Below are 16,005 nucleotides of genomic sequence, written 5' to 3'. Positions count from 1 at the left end.
TCGCGCATTAGTTTGCTTGCTGCCCCAGTCTACCGCCCAGGAATCGAAGTCCCCTGCTATAGCTATTGGGTAGTATTGCTTTGCGTCTTCGGTCAGTCGATCCAGGAAGTCAGTAAAGTCGGCAATGGAAAGGCTAGGTGGTGCATAGCAACTATAAAAACGGATGTCGTTAATAGACGCTGCTACAAAGCCGATGCTATCATTGCTCACTATGCTCTGGAAGGGAAGTTTGCCACAGGACCAGATGACAGCCTTGGTGGTGCTGTCAGTTTCCCAAGGTTGGTTATTCAGGTGTCTGTATGGCTCTGCTATTATTACTAAATCAAGCTCTAATTCACGCACGGTCTGCACGAGCAGGTCATGCGCGGCCTCACAGTGATTGAGGTTAAGCTGTAATATCCTCATGTTTGCTTGCTTGGCATTCTCTGGAGTGCCTCTTTGTATACCGGACATCTGTATGTGCCGGCGTGATGGGCAGCGTTCTCTGCGCTCTTATTTTCCGCGCATAATACACACTTCGCTGGGTTTTTACAGTCCGCAATCTTGTGTCCTTCTTGGCCGCATCTGATGCATAGCTTGGATCGATCTGTCTTGCTTCTGCACTGGGATCCGTGGTGCCCGAAATGCCAGCATTTGTAACATTGGGTAGGTTTCCTCGTGGCTCTAATTCGGCAGTTGACCCAGCCAATTCGGATTTTACCGCTTTCTTCTAATATCTTCTGAGCTGCTGCAGCCGATAGTGTCACGACAGCGGTTTGGGTACCTCTGTAGGCTTTGTGGATCTTGATTGTCTCTGGTGGTATTTCGCAGAGCTCCTTGGTTACCGTATGCAGGGCAGCCTGAATATCCTCCTTTGTTGTGGTGTCATCTAGGTCTCGGATCTCGATGTCTTCTTGTGGCCCTTTGCAGATCACTTTGGCCTCTTCCTTAAGAATGTTTGCGATGGTCTGTTGCAGGCCTTGGCCTTTGTCCACGCTCTTCCGCGAAATCGTAATCAGCAAGTCCCCGCTTCTGGTCTTGTTGATCTTGTCCACCGTTGTGTGAACCTGCTCATCAGAGACGTCCTTAATGCGACGCAGAATCTCGGCGTACTTTGCTTTCTCGGCCGGGCGGATGATCAGTGCGTCGGGTCTGATCCATTTGAGCGGTTTTTTGCGCTTAGGCTCCGGCCTGGGCTTCTTTGAAGGCTCCTTTGGGAGCTGTTCTTTGGCTAGCCTCCGTTTCTCTTTGCTTGTGTGGACATCTTTCCAATCAGTCGCGTCTTTTTTTTCGGCGTTCTGCTTCATCACGTTTTTCGGAGGACTTGGTTTCAAGTCCTTCCTCTTCGTCAATCGCCCATCTATTCCATCTGGGGAGTTTCGGTCCTTCCTCTTGTTAGACTTGTTGGAAGTATGACCTTCGTCTTTAGCATCAGATTCCCGTCACCATCGCCTTCGGTGTCCATTGATTCTTCAATCTCCACAGTAAGTTGACTGCTCTTCTCCGGCGTAAGACGAAGAGTGAGTCGTCGAGGTGACTGCCATTCTTCGTCCAGTTTTTTAAACCTTCGAAGGGCGTTAACTACCCCGGTTGCCTTGGCCTTTACCTCTTTATGGATATTGACCTTTGATTGGACAAACTCATGCAGTTCGCTGGTCAGCTTTTCGAGGCGTTCCAGCGCTTGCGTCCGCTTCATCTCAGTGCTTGCTGTAATCGCTGCTTCTTGGGCGTGAGGCCCACTAATACTCCTGTCCTTTTCTTGTTTTTTCGTTTCTTCCATGATTTTGAGTGATACTCCAAAGCAAAAGGTCGTCTCCGAACGCGATGTTTCCGGAAGTGGAGGGGTGATCACTCTTACAGCTACCTCCATTGCTATAAGAGCTTTCGGTCATTGAAGCGGGAAATCTCAACCGCTTCGACCCTGCACCTGCTTCCTTCATCGGCTTCCTCTTGCTCCCGTGGGTGCGGCACGTAGATGCCGGGAGTGACCACGTACACCGCGCTATAAGGATCATTTCGCACATCTCTTTCGAGCAGCGTCACCGTACCCGCTTGCGTACGTGACCCTAGGTCAGATGGTGTGACCAACCCTTCCTGCCGAAAGGGGAGTTTTCGTTTTTTACCGCGAGAGCTATTTTATTTCGCTCTTACCCTCTGCCCCGAAGAACAGCGAGCTTTCTCCGACCCACAAGGATACACGGACGGTGGCTGTTACTCTTCAGCTCCGATGCCTGATTTGGTCCGCGAGGGCTATTTTATTTCGCCCCAATCCGCCGATCTTACGACTGGTTAGGACCCCCCCTATCCGCCACCTGGGGACGCGCCCGGTAGGAGTTTGGCTTCTTCCGACGGGTGTGTGTGTGTGTGTGTGTGTGCGTGCGCGTGTGCGTCTGTGTGTGTGTGTGTATGTGGGTGTGTGTGTGCGTGTGTGTGTGTGTGTGTGCTTCTCATAACTTTTAAACGGCTCGTCCAATCAAAACGCAGTTCACGACATTTAACAGAGTTCCATTATCATTGAACTTTATGTGAATTTGAATCAATTAGGCTCGGTAGATTTTATGAAATCTCAACGTTTAAAAATATGTTTTTTTCGGATAACTTTTGAACTATTGTATCGATCGATTTCAAAATCAAATCAGCTCTCAACCTAAAAAAACAACATCAAATTCCGCAAATGGCATTGAAATTGGTTTACATCATTGTTAAAAAATTTCAAAAAACTTCTTAATTTTCTCTGGTATCGTTTTGAATGTAATGAGTTAACTGATAATGCTCAAAAAACTGCGTCGGTCACTGTCAAGATCGTCAAAATCGGTTGATTCTTTCATAAGATATTTAATTCTAAATTTTTATGCACTGAAATAAATTTTCTTCAAAAATTATCTTTAAATTCACGGCAATCGTGGGATGGATGGCGCGGCCTCATCATTCATCGGTAATTGAGATAATTTTTAAGTTTTTTTTTTTTTCTCTTGCGAGAGAACTTGCGTCTCCTTTAGTGTACGTCGGCGCATCGCCGCTGTTTAACAATACTACATCTAACGTAGAAAAAGCTTCTAGTAGTTCTTTACCTCGAGCGTTGGTGTGTTTGCTGCCCCATTCCACTGCCCAGGCGTTGAAGTCTCCAGCTATTGCCACTGGGTAGTACTGCTTCGCGTTCTCCGTCAGTCGATCCAGAAAGTCCATGAATTCAATAATAGTGAAGCTAGGTGGTGCGTAGCAGCTGTAAAAGCGGATGCCATCTACCGATGCTGCTACAAAGCCGGCGCTGCCATTGTTAACGACACTCTGGAAGGGGAGCTTGCGACAGGACCATATGACAGCTTTTTTGGTGCAGTCAGTTTCCCATGGTTGGCCGCCGAGGTGTTTATACGGTTCCGATATAAGCACAAGGTCAAGCTTCTGTTCACGTACTGTCTGCATGAGCAAATCATGTGCCGCTTCACAGTGGTTGATGTTTAGCTGCAGTATTCTCATTTTCGTTTATCAGTTATCTTCTTGAGTGCCTCTTGGTATACTGGGCATCTGCTTGTGCCGGCATGATGGGCGTTATTCTCTGTACCGGATTGATCCGCACACAGTGCGCATTTAGCAGGCTTATTACATTCGGCGATTTTGTGTCCCTCTTCTCCACATTTAATTCAAAGTTTGGAGCGGTCGACTTCACTTGTGCACTGAACCGCACGGTGTCCAAAATGCCAGCATTTATAACATCGGACTGGTCTTAGTACTGTTCTAATACGACAATTGGTCCAGCCGATCCTAATCTTGCCGTGTTCTCCTACCAATTTCTGCGCTACCGTTGCTGCCAGAGTCACCGACGCAATTTGTGTTCTGCTACGTAAGACCTTACGAATTTTAATGGCCTCTACTGTTATACCACAATCGTTTCCAGCTGCCTCTTGTAAAGCTGTTAGAATGTTATCTTTAGTTGTAGTATCGTCAATATCGCGAATTTCCAGGCCTTCTTCAGGTCCTGTACTAATGACATTTTCGTCCTCCTTAAGTATTCCCGCGATAGTCTTCTGCAGGTCTTTACCTCTATCACTACTGCCTTTCGACAGCGTGGTGAGAATGTTCCCTGTCGCGGTCCTGCGTATCTTCTCGACTGTGTTGCGGACCTGATCTGGGCGAACGTCCGCCTTGATCCGTGTAAGTATTTCAGAATACTTATCTTTGTTCGCTGGACGGATAATAAGTGCCTCCGGTCTCGTTGCTATTCTTCTTGGCTTCTGGTTCGGCTTCGGTGGAGGCACCAGAGGTTTTTCTGGGGGCAGTTTCTTGCGCTCCTTCTTCTTGTCCTTTCTGGACTGCACCTTTTCCCAGCCTGGCTTCTTGTTCTGTTCACAAGAGTTTTGTGGAAGATCCTTAACCACTTCCTGCTTCTTGATAGGATGACCAGGTCCAACGTCTTTCAGCTTCTTGGGAGTATGAAAAGCTCCGCCTTCGGGAGAACGAATTTTTCTTTTCAACTTCCTCAGGATGCGGCCGTCTTGGTCAAAGGATTCAGTCTCTGCCGTTGTGATAGTTTCACTTTCTTCTTCAGCGACTAATTCTCCGTCACCTTCGGCTCCAGTGTCCATCGCTTCTTCAACAACCACTTGACTGTTTCTCTCCGATGTAGCACAAGGGGTGCGGTGTAATGATGAGCGCCATTCTTCGTCCAGTTTCTTGAATCTTCCAAGAGCATTGACTACACCGGTTGTCTGGTCTTTATCTCCTTGTGGATATTGACCTTAGTTTGGACAAACTCTTGCAGCTCAATGGTCAGCTTCTCAAGGCGCTCCAACGCTTGCGTTCTCTTCATGTCAGCGCTTGCTTCAATCGCTGCTTGTTGAGCATGAAGCCCGTTTCTATTCATGTTTGTTTCCTGTAACTTACTCATACTTTTTTGATTTACCAGCGCATCGTACGGAGTGGAGCGGGTTGCCATAACTAGGAACGCGGGTAGCCTCGGAGATAGTACTCCTACCCCAGTTCCCTGAGGCCTAGCCGACACTTAGCCAGTCCCGGAATACACGGACGGACTAGACTCGCTCGGAGCGGTGAAGATTCCGATCTCTAACACTCACTGCGTACTTCCTGATCAAGGCCCGAAGTGGCTGGCTCCTGATCCACTGCTGCAACTTTCACCTCGGCAGAGCAAGCTCACATCAGCCGTGGCCTGCATCGTCGGAAACTACGATACAGGTTCCGGACACTCCCAGTGAGTTACAGCAGGAACCAATCGTCTTGCTAGGTCAGTTAGTGTGACCAACCCATTAAAGGGGAGGTTTGTCCACGGGAGCTTATTTTGTTTGGTTATTTTGCTTGGCTCCTACCCGCTGTACCTCATCAACTAAGAGATTAAGTGTCATCCAAGGACAGCGAGCGTTCTCCCATCCGCTCGGGGAGACGCGCCCGGTAGCAGTATCTCTTCTGCCCCGAGGTGTGTGTGTGTGTGTGTGTGTGTGTGTGTGTGTGTGTGTGTGTGTGTGTGTGTGTGTGTGTGTGTGTGTGAAAGTATGTGAACCGCTTATAACTTTTGAACGGCTTGACCGATTTCATCGCGGTTGGTGCCATTCGAAAGGGCTTGACTAAACTTAGATTTTGAAAACTATTTGGACCGATTTAGATCAATAGATTTTGAGAAATCTTAAAAAAACTGAAAAAAAAATTTTTTTCAAATGTGGTTTTTTTGGAATAACTTTTAAACGGCTTAAAGGTTCAATTTTAAAAACTAATTAACCTCAAAAAACCACGTCGATCGCCATCAGTCCGGTCAAAATCGGTTGATTCGTTCGAGAGATATCGTGAACGAAAGAAAACCGAAAAAAGTGTTTTTTCGGAATAACTCCAAAATTCCTAGCGCTATCAATTCAAAATTTGAGATTCTTTGTGAGGCTTAAAAAACTGCGTCGAATGCTTTTAACCTCGTAAAAATCGGTTTATTCATTCAAAAGTTATTGCGGTTCAAAAATTCAAAAAATAGTGTCATCAAATCTCTATCAGACTTTTGAGCTCGAAGAGCTTTAAAGCATAAGAAAGCCTCGGAGAGCTCAAAATATCCCATAAATTGTATTTTTGAGCTCGAAGAGCTCAAAAACGTCATTGGTGCAATTTTAAGCGCCTAAGTATGGAATTAGCGGGAAGTTGCAGGGATGGCCTTCAGGGTCAACCGTTTTCCTAATTTTTTTTTTTTAATTAACTAAATTATTGTGGTAAAAATAACATGAGAGAGTTACAAATTATTAAAAAAAAAAAAAAAAAAAAAAAAAAAAACTAGCAATTATATATGGGTCATTCCACCGAATAAGAACATTTTTACGGGGCGACCCTCGCGGATTATGTTTAAAATTTATGGAGGTGTTCTCTATAATAAGAAATAAATTCTCTACAAGTTTCAGCCCTTAATATGCAGCGGTTCTGGAGTTATGATTTTTTTAAATTTTGAAAAAAAATTTTTTTTAACTTTTTTATTAATTTTTCTGATGAGGAAAACTTTTTTATTAAAATCCACGCAAAATCTTATCTTGTCGGAAAAATTCTCAACTTTTGAATGAAAATATCCATTTTATCATAAACACATCAGAAGACCCTTTGAAATCCAATTAAAGTGGAAAAATTGATTTTTCTCGGTGTGCGGTGCAAGGTACATCCAATTTTTTCTGAAAGATCAGAGTTTTTTACACAAAATATATGGTTTTCACGATGTGCATATTTTTTGCTCAATCACAATTAAATTAAACGTAGAATCTTTATAATTAAAATACTTTTATTTTTGAACTTTTTTCAGATGTTGATACAGTTTTAATAAGTGCATATCCAATTTCATCATTTATCGGTAAAAGTGTGCAATGTCTGTGTACCCTTTATCGTTTTTGATAAAGAATATCGTACGTCTAACACATTTTTTTTGTCTAAATAATCATCATTCGTTATGAAAGTAAAATCAACGCCTGTAAAATTCTTGAATGCTCAGGAATTCAAATCTTGTGGTGCCAGTCTATGTTTTTTATTTTCCATTTGTAATGAAGCTCTAGCAGCATGTCGTTTTACTGGACCTACAAGCCCATCGTATGGTCCTTTGCCATGGGCAGTCGCAAAAAAATGCCACTCAACGATGATTCTAAAGTCAGCATAATATTAACATAAATTAGTAAATGTTTTTTTATTTTTAAATTGCTGAAGTGCTCCATCTGAGAAGTAAAAAATCCTTTCAATAACAGTAAATTTTTCTCTTAAAAAAGAAATCAATTGTTCTTGAAATAAATAAATCAAAACTGTGTCATGTTTAAGGCAATCTGAGATACCAACTAAGCCTAAATGCTTAATAGTATCATTTTCGTTTTAGTAAACCACCATTTGAAGTATAGTAGCTTGGTCATTATTTCAATGATAGCCTTGAGCAGCTTCCTGCACAATAAACGCAATTTTCTACCAAGTTAAAAACTACCGCTAATTCACCACTCTTCAAATTTAATTTCGCATTAGGGAAAAACTGACTTTGTATTTTTACTATAAAGTCATGTTTTAAAAGTTTCTCAAGTTGCGTCGCTAAGGTATCAATAAAGTCATCGGAATCCGAAATAACGTTTACAATGGTACATCGATCGGTTGATGTCCACATTTTAAATTCGATTTCATTTACATCAAATTCTTTAAACGATGGATGAAAGTAATTAATGATTTCTTCATTGTTTGGACATCTATAACAACTTCTGAAGAAGCACGATTCCGTTGGATTATTACAAATCAATTTATTCAATAAATTTTTATAAATTGATTAAGTTTCCATAATCCAATTAGTATTTTTCGCAAATTTTGGAAAATTACATCCTAAATAAGAAAATGGAATCGTAGTTGTGAACGCCATCTGCATTGTATAAACTCAATTTCTTAACGAGCAGTTTGAAATTTTAAATATTTAACAGAAAATTATTTTACTATCCCGAATAATAGTATAACGCTTAGCCGATATAACGTTTAATTTAATTGTGATTGAACAAAAAATATGCACATCGTGAAAACCATATATTTTGTGTAAAAAACTCTGATCTTTCAGAAAAAAAAGTCAAATTGGATGTACCTTGCACCGTACACCGAGAAAAATCAATTTTTCCACTTTAATTGGATTTCAAAGGGTCTTCTGATGTGTTTATGATAAAATGGATATTTTCATTCAAAAGCTGAGAATTTTTCCGACAAGATAAGATTTTTTGTGGATTTTAATAAAAAAGTTTTCCTCATCAGAAAAATTAATAAAAAAGTTAAAAAAAATTTTTTTTCAAAATTTCAAAAAATCATAACTCCAGAACCGCTGCATATTAAGGGCTGAAACTTGTAGGGAATTTATTTCTTATTATAGAGAACACCTTCATAAATTTTAAACATAATCCGCGAGGGTCGCCCCGTAAAAATGTTCTTATTGGGTGGAATGACCCATATATATTGGGGCGATTAAAAAAATAACTTTTTTTTTTATTTTTCTCGGAACCAAGCTCAAAAATTTCGTTTAGGTTGTAACGGGTTGTTTTTACTTACCGCTCATTGGCCCCTTTATTAATCTAAATAAAAGCAATATAATAAATAAATGATTCTAAATTAACAAGGGCGCCACCAGGATTTTGTATCTCGGTTCCTGGAACCGGAAACCAGAGCTGAGCTTATAACCTGCAGGGAGAGAGAGTGGAGGAAGGTGGTCTGAAAGAAATAAATTTTTATTTAACAAAAATGACCGGTATTTATTTAACAACAAAATAGAATAACAACTCATACCCTTGCACGTACACCACTCACTTACAACTAACTTAACACTACCGCTTATAACTACCGGAGGATTTCGGGCTAAAACCGTCGCCTCAACTCAGTGTTAGTCCTCTACTCGGCAATTCGTCAACAAGTCGGAAACGTCGCACCAAGACTCGATTACGCTACTCGGCAATTCATCAACAAGTAGGGGTCGTCCAAAAAAAATTCCTAATCCCACAGTACCCTCATACGGAGCGTCTATACTGCGGTTTCTAACTTACTACCGCTGTACCCCACTTGGCGTCTATACAACAGATTCTGAAGTGTATTAATTACTCTACTCGGCAATTCATCAACAAGTAGAGATCGTTACAAAAATTCTTAATCCTGACGGTACCCTCTTATGGAGCGTCTATACCGCAGTTTCTGACTAACAAGGAAACTCTCTCCGGTGTCCCCCTCCGATTTTGATGAAACTGAGATATGTTATTCTCCGTCGAAATCTAAGAGACACGTATTTTTTTTTATCTGCGGAAAAACATTTCTAGGGGGTGAAACTACCCCTCAAAAGTTAGCCTCCAAAGGGGTGTTTTTCAAGTTTCGCATACTTGCAGTTTAAATAATCGAATGGGACCAATTGCATAATTTTCAGGGTGGAAAATCATGAAAAATGCTTTTGGTTTTATAATAAAACAATGGATAGAACAAAAGTTATGAGGGTTGAAAATCACAAAACTTTTATAAAAAAAAAACTATTCGATGGATTTCAATGAAACTAACGGCAATCGGAAGAGGAAAAAAAAGTAGAGAATACGTCTTTCGGGGTTTTTCCGAAAAATTAAGTTTAGGGGGTGAACATCCCTTAAGCATATCTACATTGACCACCAAGAAAATATCGTTTTTTATATTAATTTCGATATGAATTCATCAATAATAATTTGTTCGTACATTTCTAGCATTTAGAAAATAATAATAATATTATATCTTAATATTTTACTTACTTGTTTACTTCTCATCCCAAACTTTATTTTGTGTATCGGGACATCAAATATTATAAATGTCATGTAATGTGAATCTGTTTTGGAAAATAAGAAAAAAGAAAAAATGCTTACAATATATGTTTTACTATAATCAAATTAAATTTAAAAATAATTTACAAATGAATTTTTACAAAAATATTTAATATTTCTGATGTTTATGAAATTTAATACTTAAATTCATCATTTTGTCATATGCAGATCTATTCAATATATGTTTTGCAATCGTGATGTTTATGAAAAAAATGTTGAAAACACAACGACTTTTTGCACCATGAACAGCGGATAATTGCTATATTTTGACAACCAGGAACCTCACAATGAGAATTGCATGATCCGTGAAATGCAAAATCCACAGGATTTTCGAACTCATCTGGTTTTACTTCTGTGTAGCCACTTTTGTACCACGAGTACTTGAATAAATTTATGTACCGAGGAGATGACAATTGGATATGTGTAAGTGATTGTAATTTTATAATGTTATTTCGTAAATGCAAGTTTATGTCCAAATTCATCAAAACTGTACGATCCGAAAAATATCGAACAAAATTTTTCCATACTCGGAATCCATAAACATCAAGCGGTTGAATTTTCCCAGTTGTACCTTTTGGTAAGATCATTACTTCAGTATCTTTATTTGTTGGTTTAACGCTTTGTACAACTTGAGGACAATGCCCAGTCCATGAGTCAATTAGTAATAAAGATTTTGGGCCCACATTTGGAAGAACACCCTCTCCAACCAAATTTTGAAATGATCTGAAAATTAAAAAATATGAACTATTTGTATCAACAATAACTTATGCGCAAACCAGAAAAAAAAATAAAGAATAATTCGTACCTGATGTAAGTTTTCCTGATTTTGATGCTTCTATGTATACATTATGAGGTCTAAAAAGTGTTGTTTCAACTATTGGTCCAAATTTACCACTTGGTTCTTTTAGAACCAAAAAAAGTGGGGATAAAAGCTTTCCATCAGCGGATACAGTTGGTTGAATTGTGTAACTATGAGTAGTAGAAGTAACAGATTGTACAAGACATTCTACTTGCTTCTCTCCTTCAACAGCTAAAGTTCGACCGGAATGCATTTCCAACTGAAAACCACTTCGATCTGAATTATATACGTTTGCTAATTCATAAATTTTAATTTTTTGTTTTACATTATTGACGAATTCCTCAGCTTGCTGTTTTAATGATTTACTATCTTCAATGGTTTTGGACGTGATGAACTTATTTATTTTTCTTGATACGATGCGATGTGCTCTTTTGAATGACGCGATCCACTTTGTTGATGCTTTAAAACGGAAATCTTCCGCACCAATTTCTTTTTGAGCTTGTAAGGCCTATCTTTATGTCACAATCATGTACGATTAAACCTGCATCTATAGCTGCTTTGAAATTTTGTAATGTATATTCACAAATTCTTGCTAATTTTTCCTTATAAGTCCCTCCCTGATTTAAAGTATGAGCCCATCTTCGTAACTGTCGCACAGATTGTACCTTTCTAAATTTTTGTCTAACACTGTCTAAACTTAAATTTCTTTTTTTGCCACTACGCCAGTACTCGACGGCTTTCAATTTATATTCATAAGATAAATCTTCAACATCCTTAGTGCATTCGTCGATAGGTGTTTCTTGATCAACTAGTGCATTTGCCCACTCTTTATCTTCCACGACTTCCATCGTCCAATCTTTATACGGTTCTTGGAAATGCAAAGAACTTTCTTCGACCATTTCGACTCCGGAGTATTCGTTCATAGCATTGAGTAAAATATTTTCAAAACTTTCTTTGATTTGTATTTCTTCGTCATTTACTGGCGATTCTGGAATGTTCATGACTTGAAATGTTGTTAAGAGTAGTCTTATAACATTTATAAGATTGACTTTCATTTTGCTCTATGTACTAAAATAAAGATTTTCGTACAATTTTAAATTATTCACTTATTAAAAAAAAAAAAACACGATTATAATATTGAATTATAAAAGATGAAGTACATCGCAGTAACTAAACTAATCTCGAAATGATACATTTATTTATACTATGTTGTTTTTCACATTACTGACTCATATATACTAAAATTATAATTATCTCTTTTTTTGTATGAGATAACGATGAATGATTATTATGATTATAATAAATCATTATAAGCATTTTTTCTTTTTTTTTTTTTTTTTTCCAAAGCAGATTCATATTAAATGACATTTGTAATATTTGATGTCCCGATACACAAAATAAAGTTTGGGATGCGAAGTAAACAAGTAAGTAAAATATTAAGATATAATATTATTATTATTTTCTAAATGCTAGAAATGTACGAAAAAATTATTATTGATAAATTCATATCAAAATTAATATAAAAAACGATATTTTCTTGGTGGTCACTATAGATATGCTTAAGGGATGTTCACCCCCTAAACTTAATTTTTCGGAAAAACCCCGAAAGACGTATTCTCTACTTTTTTTTCCTCTTCCGATTGCCGTTGGTTTCGTTGAAATCCATCGAATAGTTTTTTTTTTATAAAAGTTTTGTGATTTTCAACCCTCATAACTTTTGTTCTATCCATTGTTTTATTATAAAACCAAAAGCATTTTTCATGATTTTCCACCCTGAAAATTATGCAATTGGTCCCATTCGATTATTTAAACTGCAAGTATGCGAAACTTGAAAAACATCCCTTTGGAGGCTAACTTTTGAGGGGCAGTTTCACCCCCTAGAAATGTTTTTCCGCAGATAAAAAAAAATACGTGTCTCTTAGATTTCGACGGAAAATAACATATCTCAGTTTCATCAAAATCGGAGGGGGACACCGGAGAGAGTTTCCTTGTAAGTCGCGCTGTCCACCGGACCCTCACGCTCTATCAAAATTCTTAACCCTGACGGTACCCTCTTATGGAGCGTCTATACCGCAGTTTCTAACTTACTGCCGCTGTACCCCACTTGGCGTCTATACAACGGCTTCTAGGACTGTACGAGTTACTCTACTCGGCAATTCATCAACAAGCAGAGAACGCGTACACTCACACACACTTAACCCGCACGATCTTCACACACATAACCCACGCGTCTTCACACACACCCTGACTCTACTTTACTTTTATTTTCCGGATTACAGAATTACTCCAAAAATGACAACATTAATTTTTACTACTAATTCCCAGTCATTAGCACGCAATTAAATTATGAATTATTTGCACGATTAATAAAACAATTTCTCGATAACTCCGTATTAAAATCAACGCCTAAACTTATTTCGAAATTATCACGAGTTTAATACTCAGCACATTAAATTAATTCTAAGAATATTCTTTATAAAATTAACTAAACTTTCTCGGACGTAATCCACACTGACAAATAGTTTTACAAAGAATTTTATCGGAATGATGATATTAAGTTATTGACAAATTTTCCAGAACGTTCGACGCATAATTTAATTCAACTTTTGCTCGAAATTTAACTATTGATTATATAAAATATTATTATAAAATTCCATCCATTGATTTAGCTAATGATAAATTCCCGAAATTAATATCCACGTAATTAATTAAATTCTAAGGAATTTTTCCAAGATGATGAAATTACAGTTCTTAATTAATTTTCATCAAAATGACCCGTGTAATTTTTGACTAGATAATTGTTATTATTGTTATTGTCGACTTGATAATTAATTAACAATAATTTATCTCGAGGTAAAATATAACTTCCAAAAATTATTCACGGGTAATTCAATTTCGAATTGCGTCGCAATTTCTCAATAATTAATTTTTCAGTAATAAAATAGATCCCAAAATTATTACAATATAAATATAAATAATTTTCAATAAAAAATTATATTAATAAATGATAATTCAATTCAAACGTGCGTAACACGTTTTGACCTCGGGTACCAAATACTATGTCGTGTCGACTGGGACCTTCTCGATGTTCAGAATTTAATTAATATAAAATAGATTTATTTAACCCAATCTAAGATGTTAATAATTATTAACCAGCTGTATTAATAAAATTAATTATTCATGACTTGCAAACCCAAGAGGCCTAGAACATTTCTCGGGTATAAGATCTCCAGGAGGAATGCTCACAATGCTAGCGAATCAAATCAATTAAAATAATTAATTATTATTGACAAATTATTATAAACAATTGAATTATCAAAAAAATTAATTTATAATGAGAAGTAGTAAAATTGATGAGCCGGGTATATGACCCCCTTGGCTCATCAAAGGAATCAAAGTCTCAATACCTGTGTAATTTTTGTGCTTTGGAAACTCAGGCTTCCTTCTTTGGACTGTTTTGGCTAGCGATGTTACTGCATTGGTCACTGCACTACTTCTGACTTGTTGCCTCTACTCAACTGACCAAGAAACCCAAAATTTCCCCCACTTAATACTAGTCGGGTCCCGAAGACCAAGACGCGCCAGTGCTGCGTCGAATAATTATCACACGAGTGCGGGTTTACCGTCACAGGGTAATTTACCCTGTTACAAGGTTATAACGGGGTTTTGCCTGGCCTAGGGATTTTCCAAGCTAGGCTCACCGTATATATCAAATTTTAACAGAAAAAAAAAAATAAATGAAGGGTGCCAGGAGAATAATCTCCAATTGATTAACACTGCGACTTCGACTAGCTCGATCTTACCTCTTCCTCTGGGCGGTAGGCCATGCTGAAATACACGTCGTTGTAAGGAATAGGATCGCACAAACTTAAAACTTATTTATTTATTTATTTATAACAAACACTGAACTTAACAGCAGAACCATTAACAGGGTTCCTTAATTATAATTATTATCATAGTATAATACAATACAAAATACAATACTTCAAAAGCAATACTTCGTTAAGGTAGTTCTTTCCCAACCTATAGTTTATGCTACTGCTGTCTTTTTCATTCGCTAATGTTGCCTCTTACGGGCTATTGCTCACTTACTTCCACGTATGGCTTTATTTGTTTACTTTACTAGTTTATCAATGATTTCTCAAAAACTATATGGTAGGGAATTTCAGAATTTTTTAGGGTAATTATACATGTATTAATCTAATATTAGTTTTTCGTGAAATTCTTAAAATTTCTTCAATTTAAAAATAATAAAAGTTTGCGGTTTTCTCTCTTTTTTCCCATATCGCCTGTGTAAAAATGTCATTTTCAATTGCAATTATCTTTGGTGAAAAGTGGTAAATCGTCTCCAAATTTTAACAGCATGTGCATTATGCATTTAATTACTTATACTATAAATTTGGAAGGTTTCTTGAAATTTTGCTCGCATGACCGAACTACTTTAAGCATTTTAAGAAGAATTACATATAAGTCGCAGAAAGAATATTACATAATACGCTTACGTCATGAATCAGCCAGACATCCAGATTATTATCTACACTAGTCACAAAAATTAAGGGATATAAAAAAAATTCCAAATTTTTGGGTGATATTCAACAAGCTGTAACTCCGAGGAAAATGGTCGTACAGAAAAAATAAAAAAAACAAATTGTAGCTCCAAGTGTCTAGTTTTCAGATATGACCATGAAAAATTTTTGTCATGTCCAGATCTGGAATAATCTTAAGAAAACTACCGAAAAAAAAATTTTCCAAATTTTTTCCCGTCTAAAAAAAGGTCCACGGGCTTCAAAAAAATTTTTTTGATTGTTTCGTTCAAAAACTTTTTTAGAGAATTTAATACTCTTTAATTTGGCGTATTCAAAAAGCCTGTACGACGATTTGCCGCGGAGTTATCGTCCATCAAAGCAAAAAAGTTCTTTTTGACTTTGATATTCAATAACTCCGAAAATAATGATTGTACAGGAAATCGAAGGAGGGTTTTGAAAACTGCACGATATTCTCTATGAGAAAATGTAAACATCTTTTAGAAAAAAAATTTTTTTCGAATTGAAAACTCGGACTGAAAAAAAGACAAAAATTCGCATAATTAAGGATATTTAGATAACTTGGTATAACTTTAGATAAAATAGATGAATGAAGGATATCGTCGGTAATTTTTCAACCTCAAAGTGTCCCCTAAAATCCCTCAAAAATTCAAAGCGCTGCGATTTTTTTTTCATTGTGCCCCGAAGCTTCAATTTCTTTGTTCTTGCAAAAATCACCATTATGAGCAATTTTGTGATTTTTATTCATTTTTTCAATGAAAAAAATTTTTTTCTCTCTAAAATCTTTATTTTTTCGATTAAAGAGATTGATTTTTTAAAAAATTTGAAAAAAAAAAAAAAAATTTTCAATTTTTTTCGAAAAAGTTTTCAACACCCTCCTTCG

General features: G+C 37.4%; 1 protein-coding gene and 1 long non-coding RNA gene across 2 annotated transcripts in view; one reads left to right on the top strand and one right to left on the bottom strand.

The window, feature by feature from the left end:
* Nucleotides 1–16,005, top strand: part of LOC123272701 (E3 ubiquitin-protein ligase Bre1) — a gene marked incomplete in the record, with an annotated part of 140,773 nt that overhangs the window by 82,774 nt on the left and 41,994 nt on the right.
* LOC123272738 lies at nt 1,833–8,846 on the bottom strand. Its single transcript, XR_006511146.1, has 3 exons — nt 8,749–8,846; nt 4,861–4,865; nt 1,833–1,843 (listed from the first exon to the last, which is right to left on the bottom strand). It is a non-coding gene; the product is annotated as an uncharacterized LOC123272738 (long non-coding RNA).

This window comes from Cotesia glomerata, linkage group LG10, assembly GCF_020080835.1.
Source record: "Cotesia glomerata isolate CgM1 linkage group LG10, MPM_Cglom_v2.3, whole genome shotgun sequence".
Taxonomy (NCBI): domain Eukaryota; kingdom Metazoa; phylum Arthropoda; class Insecta; order Hymenoptera; family Braconidae; genus Cotesia; species Cotesia glomerata.
The sequence above is the reverse complement of the archived record's forward strand: the minus strand, read 5'-3'. Positions and strand labels throughout refer to the sequence as shown.